Here is a 13,583-nt window from a genome sequence, read left to right as displayed (position 1 = left end):
GTTTTAACTGTTCTTATGTTTTAGTACAACTCCTTTCTTGTCTACATCTCACACATTTTTAAACTACTAAAGCTGCCACACCACTCTCTCTCAGAGACCCATTTACAGATGTAACCTTGACATTCAGTTGCCTCGTGCAGAAGTATGCAAAGTTGCCGGGGTTGTTACAGTTTCTAAAGTGGCCTCACACAGATTTTTCCCCCTTTTTAACAGGTGCCTTCATAGATTAATTACAAAAAGATTTGAAAGAAAAGAAGTTTGGAAAACCAAAACGTGTTACCCGTTGAAGAGAGAGCCACCTCTCTTAGCCACGACTTCACCAACTATTTTCTGTTCCGAGTCTTGTCCCTGCCCCTCCTCACAGCTCAATAATCCAGAGGGTGGACGCTGCCCGGCCGAACGGGTTAGACTCTTCTGGGAACTTGACGTTAGTAGTCCAGAAGTCGTTAGCACTGGATTGTTGACATTCCCACAGTGGCCCTGACTTCTCCCCTCCCAAGGTAAACCCCACTCGAACTTTCTCATGCATTTCCTTTGGTTTTCTCATGCATTTCCTTTGGTTTCGCCTGCCCCAGGGTTCGTTGCTGATGGTTGCAACTCAGAGGACCTTAATGATGTGTAAGTATTAATGATGTGAGAAAAAATGCAGAAGAACACAATCTGTTTGCATTAGCTTTGGCTGCATAATTTACTACCCCCAAACTTAATGGTTTAAGACAATTAAAAGTTATTATTTCTCACGATTCCATAGATTAACCAGGCAGCTCCTCTGCTGGTGTAGATTCATTCACACTTCCATTTGACTAGAAGGAGAGCTGGGCTGGAAGGTTCGAGGGCCTACTCACAGGCCCGGCAGTGGCTGGCCATGGGCTGGGCTGTCCTGCTGTCCTCTCTGCAGCCTTATCCTCCAGGAAACTAGCCTGGTGTCTTCGCTGGCCTGCCCTCTTGAGAGGGAATGACAGCAGCTGGAAGGCCTCTGAAGGTCACAGACGTCTCTTCCCACTGCACTCTAGTGCTCAAATGCTTAAGTCACCAGGCCAGCCCAGACTCGGTGTGAGAGAGATCAATTCCACCTCTCCACAGGAGGGGCAACGGCAACCTCCATTGCAAAGGGACGTGCGTGCTGGATGGAGGAACATGCGGCCATATTTTACAACCTCAGCACCACACACACACAAGTATTCAATATATAAGGTATGATACTATTTTTTATATAATTAAAAATGGGATCAGGGAAGATTTGTTTTACTTTTCCTTGCACAATTACGAACTGCTATTATTTTTAAAGTGCTATTATTAGAGCTCATCCACTTGGAAGTGACATAGACCCAATTCGAGCAAGTTAGACAGAAAGGATATTTATTGGCTGTGGCTGAGCTAGACCCTGGGATCCAGTCAATGTCATTGAGACTCTGCTTTCTTCCTTCTGTCTTTGAGCTCCGCTTTCCTCGTGGGGGATGGCCTCTTCTCCCACTGCTGAAGGACTCGTTCCACACAGCTGTGGAAAACGCCCATTGGAGCTCCAAGCTTATTTTGTCTTCCCTGAGGAGCACCAGCAAAAGAAGCCTCGAGGTATTCCAATGATAGAGACAGAGCCTTCAGTCAAATGCTTAGCTGTCGTCAGGGGTAGGGAAGTGATATGATTGGTTAAACCTGAGTCACATGCCCACCCCTGTAGGTGGGGATAGGTTAGGAGGCTGAGATTGACAGCCCCCTGAGAATCACAGAGAACAGGGAAGGCGTGGCTTCCCAGAAGGAGCAGGCAGATGAAACAGGTGCCCATCTATACATTTGTGTAAATTAAGAACAGGATGAGAAAGACGTGATTTGACAGAGCTTATGGGAGGAGAAAAAAGCCCTCTGAGAAATAGTCCATCACAGTGAGGTATAGCTGTCAGGAAACCCAGTACAATCATAGCCTGCATCTACCAAAGTAGTCTATAGCAGGGGAGGTAAACCATCTCCCTAGAGAATCCTCTGTTCTTGTAGCACTAAAAGACGGCCAGTGTGAGTGACAGTGTCAGCTTGTTCTGCACGTGGAGTCAGGACCAAGGAGCAGAGATGACAAGATGTAACTGGCGAGTTGTTAGGGACTTGGAACTAGTTTCTTAAGCAAGAGGGAAACTTTAGAGATGGATCACAGAAGAAGCAGGGTGAAATGGACAAGCACCAAAGGGACCCCAGGAGCCAGGCTCAAGGGCCTCCTGCCCCCCTGGACTTCGGTAGAGGCAGCCCAAGGGAGGTCCTCGCCGTGGGGGAGAGACTGGGAGGCCAATGGAAGGGAAGGTCTGATGGTGGCCTCCTGCAAGGGCACAGGAAATAGATCTCAGCTACAGAGGCACATAGATGCAACGTAAGAAAACCTGCTAGGGACTGCGCCTGGCAGGCCCTGTCACCGAGGTGAGTGCCTCAGGCTGTGGTCACTTTCAGGGGTACACAGCTGAATTCCTGCCCCCCTGCTGCCCAGAGCTTCCTTCCCGAAGCCTCTGGTGCTATAACTCCCTCGAGGAGCCATAACATGTTCTCAGAAGGAAGAGTCAAGGTGAGGAATCTCCAAGAACGTGTTCTTTCCCAGCCATGCACTGGCCCCTGAGTCTCCTGATTCCTCCCACGCCATGAGCCCACCATCAGCCACCGCCTCTCTGCCGGCCTCTGGACTGCGCTGGCGTCTCTCTCTGTCCCCTTCTGTCGTCCCATCTCCAAACACAAACATACTCAAGAAGCCCTGATCCACTCGGTCCTTTTTATGAATCCTCCTCCCAGGGTAAAAGCTAAAAATGGTGTAGATTTTTCCCAGCCTCCCTTGCAACTAGAGCACGGGCAGGAAACCTAACCTCTTAGAATCAGGGTCTACGGTGCCTAGATGGGGGAACAGAGGATCTCTCCTTGGCTGAAGTGCCAAGTTCAAGACAGAGTTCCCGGAACAGCACAGGCCCAGTGGTTAGAGACCAGGCGGCATCCCCGCACCAACAGTGTCAGAAACACAAGCTACCATGTCCCCCGAGGAGAAGTGGTCTCTGTTGGTCTCTTCCCCTCAGAGCTGCAAGCCTGCTGGCTTAGCCCTTCCTTCCAGAGATTCTGAAAGCCACTGAGTGGCTTTTAAGTACATCTTTTCTCCTCAAATTAGCAGAGTTGGTTTCTCTGACTAGCAATTAAGCTTTTAATACACTGGGCTGTGCTGACTCCCTCCTCCTCTCTGAAAGGCTTCCCAGGTTCCTCGGCAACGTTCTATTCCTCCTCCTCCTTTTTAGACTAGCGACCCCTCCCCCACCACAATCCCTTCCTCGGCCCCACTGCTCCTCACACCCTCTCTGCACTGGGACCACAGGAAGTGACTGATCACCTCCGAATACGGTGACTTCAGTACCTCCACGCCCCGGCCCTCTGCAGGGCCAGACCACCTGGCCATCATCTCCTGCGCACAGCTTGCCCAGCTCTCACCTCCATGCTCAACTACCGTCCTGCTGCCTCCACCAATCCCTTACGCCGCATTTCCCAATCTCCGTTAGTGGCATTTATTTTATTTTATTTATTCTTTTTTTTTTTTAGAGAGAGGAGAGGGAGGGAGAAAGAGAAAAACATTAATGTGTGGTTGCCCGTCTGGCGCCCCCTACTGGGGACCCGGCCCACAACCCAGGCCTGTGACCTGACTGGGAATGGAACCAGAGAACTTTCCGCTCAGAGGCTGATGCTCAGTCCACTGAGCCACACCAGCCAAAGCTGTTAGTGGCATTTGCATTCTTCCAATCCCAGGGGCAAAACGTCAGTCATCTTTAAGACTGGGCACCCACCGGCAGTCACTTGCTACAGTGATTAAGTCTCTCAGATGAGGCTTCATGTGTCCACTCCCTCCTTCTCTGCTTGGTTGGGGTTGACCAGCCACAGTGTCCCAAGTGGGGACACACTCACAAGCATCAAGCCGCCTTCATGGCCCTGCAGGGAGCAAGGCCCTGATCCATTCGCGGGACCTGCAGCACACTCACTGCCCACAGGGCCTTCCCAGGCCCGGCCTGCAGGGGGAGCCCTGCCTGCGGCTCAGGAGGGAGCTCTCAGAGTTCAGGGCTGTCCCAGATGCTGAGTGACAACAAAGAAAAAGGACACTTTTAAAGCCCTCCGGCACAGCTCAGTGGTGTCTAACTGTCCTTTCCCCCTTCTTGTCCATAGTGGACATGCCCAGAACCCATCACACCGAAAAACCTCATGGACAAGATCTGGACTTGGCATTGATTTTACTGGGTTACTCCTGGTAGATATAACCTTACTTCTCAAGGCCATGCCAGCCACAGGAAAGATCAGCCCTGGCGGGGGTGGCTCAGTGGGTCTGAACATCGTCCCATACAACAAAAAGTTGAGGGTTCAGTTCCCAGCTGGGGCACCTGCCTGGGTTGCGGGTTCAGTACCAGGTCAGGGCGCCTATGAAAGGCAACCAACCAATGTTTCTCTCCCTTTCTTCCTCCCTTCCCCTCCCTCTAAAATCAATAAGCGTGCCCTCGGTTACAGATTTTTTTTAAAGGATATGTTTTGAAAACCATGAAGTATTTAAGTTCCTACCAAGAAGCCTGGGGAAATAACTTCAACTAAACAGCCTGCGGCCCTGTTCAGGGGAGCGGATTCCTGAGCAGAGAACGCCGGCCACAAACACTGTCTGACAGAAGTCACGTGCCCCAGACGCCTGCCTGCACCGGGCAGTCTGGAGTCCTACAGGGAAAATCCACCCACGGTCCTTCGCTCACTGAGAAGAAGACCCACTGACCACAGACCCTGACCTTGACCACCAGTTGCTCCCCCAGAGGCTCTTCTGTCCCGGCACTGGCTCTCAGGTGACGACCCCCAGCCCTGGTCTTTACTGACGGCTAAAACAAAGCACCGTTCATAAGTGGTAGCTCCTTCACAACAGCAATGTGTTTCTCACAGTTCCGAGGCTGGAGGCTGAGATCGCCGCGCCCGCAGGCTCAGATGTGGCTGGGGGCCGCCTCCTCGTTCACAGACGGTGCCTTCCCGCTGTGTCCTTACTGGCAGGAAAATGGGTGAGGAATCTCTCGGGCCTCTTTCATGAGGGCGCTAATGCCATTTGGAGGGCTCTGCCCTCATGAGCTAATCACCATCCAAAGGTCCCTAATACACTTCCTAATACAGTCGTCTTGGGGAGCAGGTTTCAATATACAGATTTGGGGGAATGCAGACATTCACACCGTGGCAAACCCTGGCTTCTCTGCCTTCCTCCGCCAGGGGCACCTCTCCTCAACCACTGCCTTCCCTGAACAGCCCAGCACGCTCCCCCGCCCCTCGCTCCCTTTCTCTCTGCCCCCCCTTTCCCTCCTTCCTTCCCCCCCTCAGTTTCTAGCACAGTTTTTTCCCTCTCTCTCTTCCCCTCCCTCCCCTCTCATCTCCCCCTTCTCTCTCTCCTGGACTTGAAAGTGCCTCTGTCTCCCTCCAGAATAAACCCCTGTCCCCGATGTTCTGTTCTTCGCCCCATCTTACAAAGAAGCAAAAATATCCACAATTAACTTGACTGCTTGATAAGCCGTCACACCCAGGGCGGCAGGGCAGTCCCCATGGCTGTGTGGCATGGAACACTGTGTGCTGTCTCGACTGGCTGCAGGGGTCCCACCTGCTTCGGGGGAGAGTGAGCCCAGGCTGCAGTTCTTGCTGTCTTGCTCTGGGCTGCAGAATGCTGAGCCCTGGGGCGCCGACTGTGTGCATTTCTGAAGAAATCCTCGGCCCTGTCTGCATGTACTTCACCGTGCAGATGGAGATTCCAACCTCTTCCCACAGCTGCACACTTTCATGAGCACATGGACATCCTACTGTCCCCTTAGTGAAGCTGCAGAGACTATCCACACTCCTGGATCTTTCCCCTGGAGGATACGGCCCCTGCCTCCATCAGTCTGGGGAGCAAAACCGTATTCTGCATGGATGGTTGCCTAGTGGGTGCACTCTCACCGCGTCGCTCCAGGCATTGCAAATTCCAGTGCTTCCTTGCCTCCTGGCCAATTCACCCCAAAACAGCACACTTCAAGGGCATTGCGCTGGCCCCTTACAGACGTGCTTTCTCTCAGTTGCACGTCGAGGTCTCTACGAGAAACGACCAGATGAAACTGTCTATTAAATCGGCGCGGTGATTAAATCAGTAAAGGGGGGTGCGGTGACCCTGTCTACAACTTCTCCCGATACGCCCTCGTGGAAACCCAGAGCAGAAATTTGTCTCTGTTCTTTATGGACAAACGGACTTATTTTTGAAGCTTTGGACACTGAAAATTCCATGTTTGCTTTGGTTTGACGGCTCTCCAGTGTGGAGCTTTGGGGCACTGACCCACCACAACTTCGTGCGATTGTCCACTCGTGTTTTTCTGGCTCTGGCTTCCTTCCTCCTCTTCTGCTTGTCAGATGTTTATTTGGGGACCTTACCTAAACCCTTTTTTAGCTGTTTGGAAATTGTTATTCATTCTCCAGAACGCATGTAAAATGCAAACATTTCTCAATTCAAGGAGACTTGCAGGAACATTAATAAGAAACTACACAGGTCTCACATGGGACGGCAAGATATATTAAATATCTTAGTTGGAAATCAATATCTAAATAGACTTCAATGCGTCTGCATTTGAGGGTGGGCATAACAAGCTGCAAGTTGGTGGATAAAAGTAAAAATGACAGTTTGTGTTTCTGGCTTTGCATGGTAGCTCCTATCACGTTAAGGTCCCGGATGGGGAGGAGGGGCGGCAAAGAGGTCTTTACAGACTCTCTGTAGGTGGTCTCTCTGCCCACCACCACCCCGCCCTCCCCACCCCCGTGAGGCAGTCTGCCAGCAGGAGAGTCACGGTGCAGCTGGACGTGTCAGCAGCCTTTGGGACACTGAGCTTTGAAACATCGTTATTGGACAAAAGAAGAGGCCCTGGAATAATTCCTCAGTGGCAATAGGACTCTGTGTCTCACTTAAACAAGGGGATGTCCTCCCAGCGGTGAGTCAGAGACCCCAAGTCCTTGCATCTTGTGACATGGCCACCCCAACGCATAGCTGCCAGGTCCTCATGCTGCTGCCACACTCGCGACACTTCTGACACCAGGCAGATAGGTCTTCCACACTTCGAACAGTTCTGCCACACCGCCTGGGTGACCTGCAGTTCAATCCAGTTCCGACTCTGTCCACCTGGAGTTAGCGTCAGATCCCGCAGCCTAAGGACTCCATCTCACGAGACTGCCTCTGTTTCAGATGCCAGTCACAAGGGGTGGGTCTCCAGTTACCCCAACCTCTGTCCAACTTGGCTGCAAACCAACAGTTCCCTGACCCCCTCCTTGGAGTCAGTCATTTGCTAGAGCAGCTCTCAGAACTCAGGGCGACACCGACTCAGGTTTATCGGTTTATTAAAAGGGTGTGACGGAGGATGTTCATGAGCAGCCCGATGAAGAGACACGTACAGCAAGGTCTAGAAGGGTCCCTAGAGCGGGTGCTCCTGTCCCTGTGGACTTGGGGTGGGCAGCTTCCTGGCACTTAGATGTGTTCGTCAATCCAGAAGCTCTCAGAACCCAACATCAGGGGGGTTTACAGGGGTTTCATCATGTACCGGTGATCAATCACTAACTCAGTCCCCAGCCTCTCTCCCCTTCCTAGCGGATGGGGAGTGAGACTGGAGATTCCAAGCTACTAATTATGTGTTGGTGGCCAGCCGCATCCGGAAGCCAGCCAGGGACCCACCGAGTCACCTCATTAGAACAAGACCAAACGCGTGAGGACTTCTCTGGGGGCAGAAACTAACACCGAAAACCCAGCGCTGGGGCCTCCTCCCGGGCACGCTGTAAGTCCAGACGTTTCCACACCCGCCAGCTGGGGTCCTCAGGGACTGCCGGTTCGTGGGGCCCCGGGTTCCCTCTCGGGCTCAGATGGCAGTCCCGGGGCAGCGGGCCACCGTGGATTAGAGATAAGTAAGTGATACCATGACACGATTCAGACCTGAGTGTCTGCTTCCTCCTCCCCAGACTTCGAGTTCTGATGTGGTCCACTTGCCAAGGCCAAGATCAAAATCGTCACGTGCCTCATGTATAAATAGCCCCAGGCATCTCTGCAGGGGATCTCGGGGTGGGGGAGGGGGCTGGACCTGAAGGGCACCTCTGAGATGAGAAAGGGGAGAATGTATAAAGTTCTTCAGCGGTGGCCTTGCGTGAGGTGGAAGCGCAGAGCCACGCCCTCCGCAGAACCGAGGATTTTCCGGTAAAGTTCACTTTGCAATTAGACTTGGGGTTTCACGACAACAGTGGTCAGCGTTTGAGGGTTCCCTTAGGAGTTGAGGGACTAAGCTTGGGGGGATTGAGATGCCGAAAGGAACATAAGACTTTGTCCCTGAAGGGGCAGAAGGTCCAGTTTATCTGAGAAACTGAACCCCCTTTCTTGGTTTTCTGACTCGACGCTGCACCCAGCCTGGTGCTCTGCAGGCACCTCGAGTGTTGGGTCACACTGAGTACCTTCTCACCATCTGGGCACAAGTCCCCCATCTGGGTTCTCCACAGAAGCAGGAGTGCACTTGAGGGGGGAACGTATTTGAAGAGGGGCCAGCAGAATGGATGCTGGCTACAAAAATCCATACCCTGTGACTCACAAACCCAGCATCCTGTAAATCACAGGGGATGCGATCTGATGTGTAAAGGTACCACCCACGCTGGAGACCCAAAGTGTCGAAGCTGCCCGGTGCTCTGCCCGAATGAACTGTGTGAGTGCCAGAGGCCACAGTAAGCGCCCTGTGTCGTTATCACTGACCGTCCCTGGCTGCATCCCCACAGGCGTGGAAGCCTGGGGGGGGAGGGGTAGAGGGCCAGGACCAACTGCAAAGGGCAACCACAGAGCCAGCTTCTATCCCTACCCCTTGGCCCTGAAAGAAGCGAGGGCACAGCTGTACCAGGGGAATGAGGGGAAGTAGGGGACTCCACCAGGCCACCGCTGTCCGAGATAGGCCCTCGGGGAGGGCGAGGCCACCTGTGCCCTGAAGAGTGAGGCAGGAGCTGGGTGGGAAGAGCACAAGGCCAGGGAAGGGTCAGTGCTACACACCCGGGTACAACCTGGGGTTGGTGGTCTCCAAGGAACAGCCCGAACCAGTGAGGACAGCTGAGGTCCCCTCCCTCTTGGGACTGAGTACATGGGCCTGAGAAAGTGTCCTGATTTCTAAGAGTCCCAAGATTGCTTTCCTGCCTGCAGGCCAGACAAGGGCTTACATCTGCTCGTGAGAGTAGATCTGTACATGACTTGTCACCCATGTTTCGCTGCTCAGGAGGTGACAGGTAATAGATGGCACAACCTACCTGGCTCCTGTCTCTCAGGCTGACCCTGAACACCACCCCCTCTGTCCCCCCAACTGTTATTTAAATTGTGGTTAATGACCTCAGTTCCCAAACCTACCCGGGGAGTAGGTGAAAATACCCAGGAACCCCACAGAGCTCAGGCATCTGATCCATTTGCTGGAGCGGCTCACAGAACTCGGAGAGACATTCCACGACTACATCACTGCTTTATTAGGAAAGAATACAGTGGGAACAGCCAGATGGACGAGATGCCCAGGGCGAGTGGGAGGGAAGGGGCGGCACTCCCTGCTCTCTCTGGGTGCACGGCTCTCCCCGAATCTCCACGTGCTCTCCCAACCCGGTCCTCTTTGGTTTTTCATGGAGGCTTCGTCACAAGGGCATGAGTGATTAAATCATTGCTGGGGATGGATTCCACCTCCAGCACCCCCCCCCCGCTCCCCTCCCGGAAATCAGGGGGGTGGGACTGAAAATTCCCATCTCTATCCTAAGTTGGTTCCCCTGGCAACCAACATCCCTCCTTAGGTGCTTCCAAGTGTCCTCCGCCTCCGTCTCAGGTGTAAGGTGGATAGAGCACCTCTCTGTCTTCACTGAATAGATCGATCTAGAGCACAGGTACCTCTCCTCAAATGGGGCCTGAGGGGTAAGAGAGAACGGGCCCACGATGGGCACTAGAGTTTGCAGAAATCTCTCCACTAATTGAAGCACAGAACTGGCCCATCCAGGCCTTTCTTTCCAGGCGGTCGGCTGTGCACAGCCAGCCCCACGCCTCCGTCAGGGCCTCCTCCTTACACCTGCCTCAGGAGCTGTGTCCCTCTGCTTAGGACCTTGCAGGGGCTCCTGCGGGGAAAGGCCCAGCCGCTGAGCAGCACGCAAAGCCTGCCTGCCTGCCTTTCCACCCTCACCTCCTCCAGCCCACGAGGATCCGAAGCACCAGCCATACAGAGCTGCTAACAGTCCTCCGAGTGGCAGAGACCTCTCGTCTCTGGATAGTTCCTTAGAAAGCCCCTGCTCAGCTTCCAGGCCTGGCTGTGTCTCGGAGTCTGCCTCCCGCCCTCTGCACCGGGTGCCCTTCCTCCCCACCCCGGCTTCACTCATCACCGTCATTCTGACCGCTTGCTGTCTGTCTGTCTCTGCCAGGGCCCGGTGACCTCCCTGACAGCAGTAGCCACCTGCCTCTCTGAACTGCCCACGCCAGGCCCAGCAGGCGCACACTGCCTGCTCATGGGCAGAAGGAAGGGAAGCGGGGCTATTTCCAAGTCTCGTCCACCTGGCCACGGACTGGTGTTTGCAAAGCACAAGTCACTTAACGCAGGAAGGACGTTTGATGTGGTTGCTGTTGGAGGCAGCGAGAACCGTGGGGTCACGATCATCTTCTGCATTAAAGGAACGGTGCAAACCGGCCACAGTTCCCCACCAAGCAGGCAGGCATGCAGCCTGCACAGAAAACAAAATCGTTGCTTAAGGTGGAATTTCTCACTTGGCAAGAGAAATGACTGCATGAAGCGAATGGGTTTGTTTTCCAATGACGCTAGCCTTCTCGGGTTTCAGCAGCCACCGGGTGCGAATGTCAGGGGGCCCACACCGCCTGCTCCTGTGATTGGAGCTGCACGCGACTTGTCACCTAGGTGTCTCGGGCGTGGAGACACTGTGCGCTCCGCCCCGGGTTGGAGCAGAGCAGCGTCGGCTGCGCTGTGCCCGGTTTCTCCAAGAGCCGGCAGGAGACGGAGGGAAACCAGACCCTCGGCCGTAGTGACCACAGCCCACGATTTTCAGCGCAGAGATGGTCCAGGGGTGAGGCCAGGCAGCCCCATGTTTTGTTCCAAATGTACGGTTGACCTACAGGTGGCTCTTGGTGACGGACGCTTGGTTTGCAGGTCACCGGTGTCCTCCAGGACCGACCCTGTCTCTCTGCCCACTTGCTGTGGGAGCGTCAGACACCCCCCAGGGAGGATGAGCGGAGCACTGCTGGTTATGAGAGCACATGTGGGTCAGGTGGCACAGACGGATGGGGCTCCCACGCTTCTCATGGGGCCGCGTCTGTCTCCTGGGCCTGGCAGACAAGAGCCCCGATGCCGGTGGCACAAGGAGAGCTCAGCCTCTGGCACACGTTGGTGGAGCAGCCCAGGAAGACGGATGCAGGGACCAAGCCTTTACCTCCTGATGTGTACAGATGCCTGTCCGTCCCCTGAAGACAGTGAGTCCCCATCCTTCGCTGCAGGTGAACAGGTCTCTGGCAGCGGGTGGGGCAGGAACAGAGGAGCGAGGGCGGAAGGGAGGAAGGGTGAAATACCTTTCCCCACCCCTACGTCTCCCCCCACAGAGAGCCTCTGTACCATTCAGTGTCATCCTTTGAACATCACCCCTCACTTTTTAGATGAGGTCACCCAGGCCCAGAGAAACCCCAGTTCTTGCCGAAATCTCACTGCGAGTTAACAGGCTTCTGTCCCTCGGTCTAAGGCCTTGTCATTACCCTGTCACCAGGGCTTTGCTGCCCTCTATTTCTCGTCCTCACCCAGAGAGCGAGGGTGTCAAAAGAGGTGTCGAAGCTCATAAAGTACTTGCAGCCCTGTTCAAAGAGCAAAGCAAATTCATCATCGCCAGTGACAAGAGTCCTCCTTGCCAGTTTGGCATTCACACTAGACTCCAGCCTGTGCACCTCAGCTAGCCAATGATGCGAAAACAGCGGCAAAGCCAAAGCCACCCCGACTTTGTCCTTCAGAAAGACGCCGCCTTCCAATGAGGAGCCAGAGAAAAGGATTCTGACGTACAGACCAGCCCAGAAATGGGAGTGGAGAGCGCTGACAAGCCGGGAGGAAAACGGCACGTCCGTCCGGCCAATGGGCACAGGCCACACGCAGGACGGTCACAAGAGAGAAGTTTGGCCAGTAAGCGTGTTCCACCACGCCCACTCCATCAAAAATAAAGTCCAGCTTCACCGGTAAACAAAGAAACACAAATAAAGTCAACAATCAAGGACTTCTTCCGCCCATTGCGTTTCTAAAGAAAAAGCTGACCATACCCAGCGTTGGGAGTGGGTCCCCTTCTGTCCCCGCCCATCCCCACCCACCCCTTCTCTTCACTTTTTTACTCTTTTCCTTTATTGTTGTTATTATTTTTAATTTATTGATTTGAGAGAGAGAGAGAGAGGAAAGGGGAGGGAGAGAGAGAGAGATACACTGATTTGTTCTTCCACTTATTGATGCATGCGTTGGTTGCTTATGTATGTGCCCTGACCGGGGTTCAAACCTGCACCCCTGGCCTATCGGAACGACGCTCTAACCAACGGAGCTACCCGGCCATGGCTTTTCACCTTTTCTTCTCTTTTCCTGCAGCTAGAGGTTGGCAGCCTTCCTATCTTGATTCCAGCCCCAGAGGTCACTCACTTGGCTCCACAGCCAAAGAGAGCTCATCCACGTTTGGGGATATGCCAGCTGCAAGTTAGGCCACTTTGGAGAATCACACGTCGGGGAGTTCATTCTGCAGGAATTAGCACACGCACTGGTTTCCAGGAGAGACCTGGTCTAGAAAAGAACCTCCAGCTGGAGACAACATATCTTTTTAGTAAAAGTGCAACCTTCTTACTCTCTTGCTGCTTTCAAAGCAAAAAAAGACTTGGTGAAAAAAAAAGATGGGGGGCTACAGGTGTGCCACCCACGTCCCCCACACTCTCTCCTCCAGGCAGCACTTAGTTGCCAAGGTCCTGAGTGGGAACATTTGTCAAAGCACCTGGGGAGTCCGGCGGCACCCAGGGCAGGACAGCAGGGGCAGGACACTCTCCATTCTGAGACTGTCAGCAATGAGACCAGCATGTCTGACTTACAAAAACAATTTTGGCCCTGGCTGGTGTAGCTCAGTGGATTGAGCGCAGGCCTGGGAACCAAAGGGTCACCAGTTCAATTCCCAGTCAGGGCACATGCCTGGATTGTGGGCCAGGTCCCCAGTAGGGGGCACAGGAGAGGCAACCACACATTGATATTTCTCTCCATCTCTTTCTCCTTCCCTTCCCCTCTCTCTAAAAATAAATAAATAAACTCTTTTAAAAAACAATTTTACACACACACATGGCACTCACAATTAAGGCGTTAGTAGAGTAGACCTTAAAATCTCATAGTTTACCAAATCAATAATTTCACTCGCTTATTCACCGATTCACTGTTTACTGAGCATCTACTAAGTTCTTAGACAGTGACTAGACAGGAATGTCCTGGTGAAGAACACAGATGTGGCCCCTTTCCTCAAGTATGCTTATACTAAAAATAAACAAACAAACAAATAAATAAATAAACAAATAAATA

The sequence above is a fragment of the Artibeus jamaicensis genome, unplaced genomic scaffold (assembly GCF_021234435.1).
Source record: "Artibeus jamaicensis isolate MK-2021 breed Jamaican fruit bat unplaced genomic scaffold, CSHL_Jam_final contig_467, whole genome shotgun sequence".
In the NCBI taxonomy this organism is placed as follows: domain Eukaryota; kingdom Metazoa; phylum Chordata; class Mammalia; order Chiroptera; family Phyllostomidae; genus Artibeus; species Artibeus jamaicensis.
The sequence above is the reverse complement of the archived record's forward strand: the minus strand, read 5'-3'. Positions refer to the sequence as shown.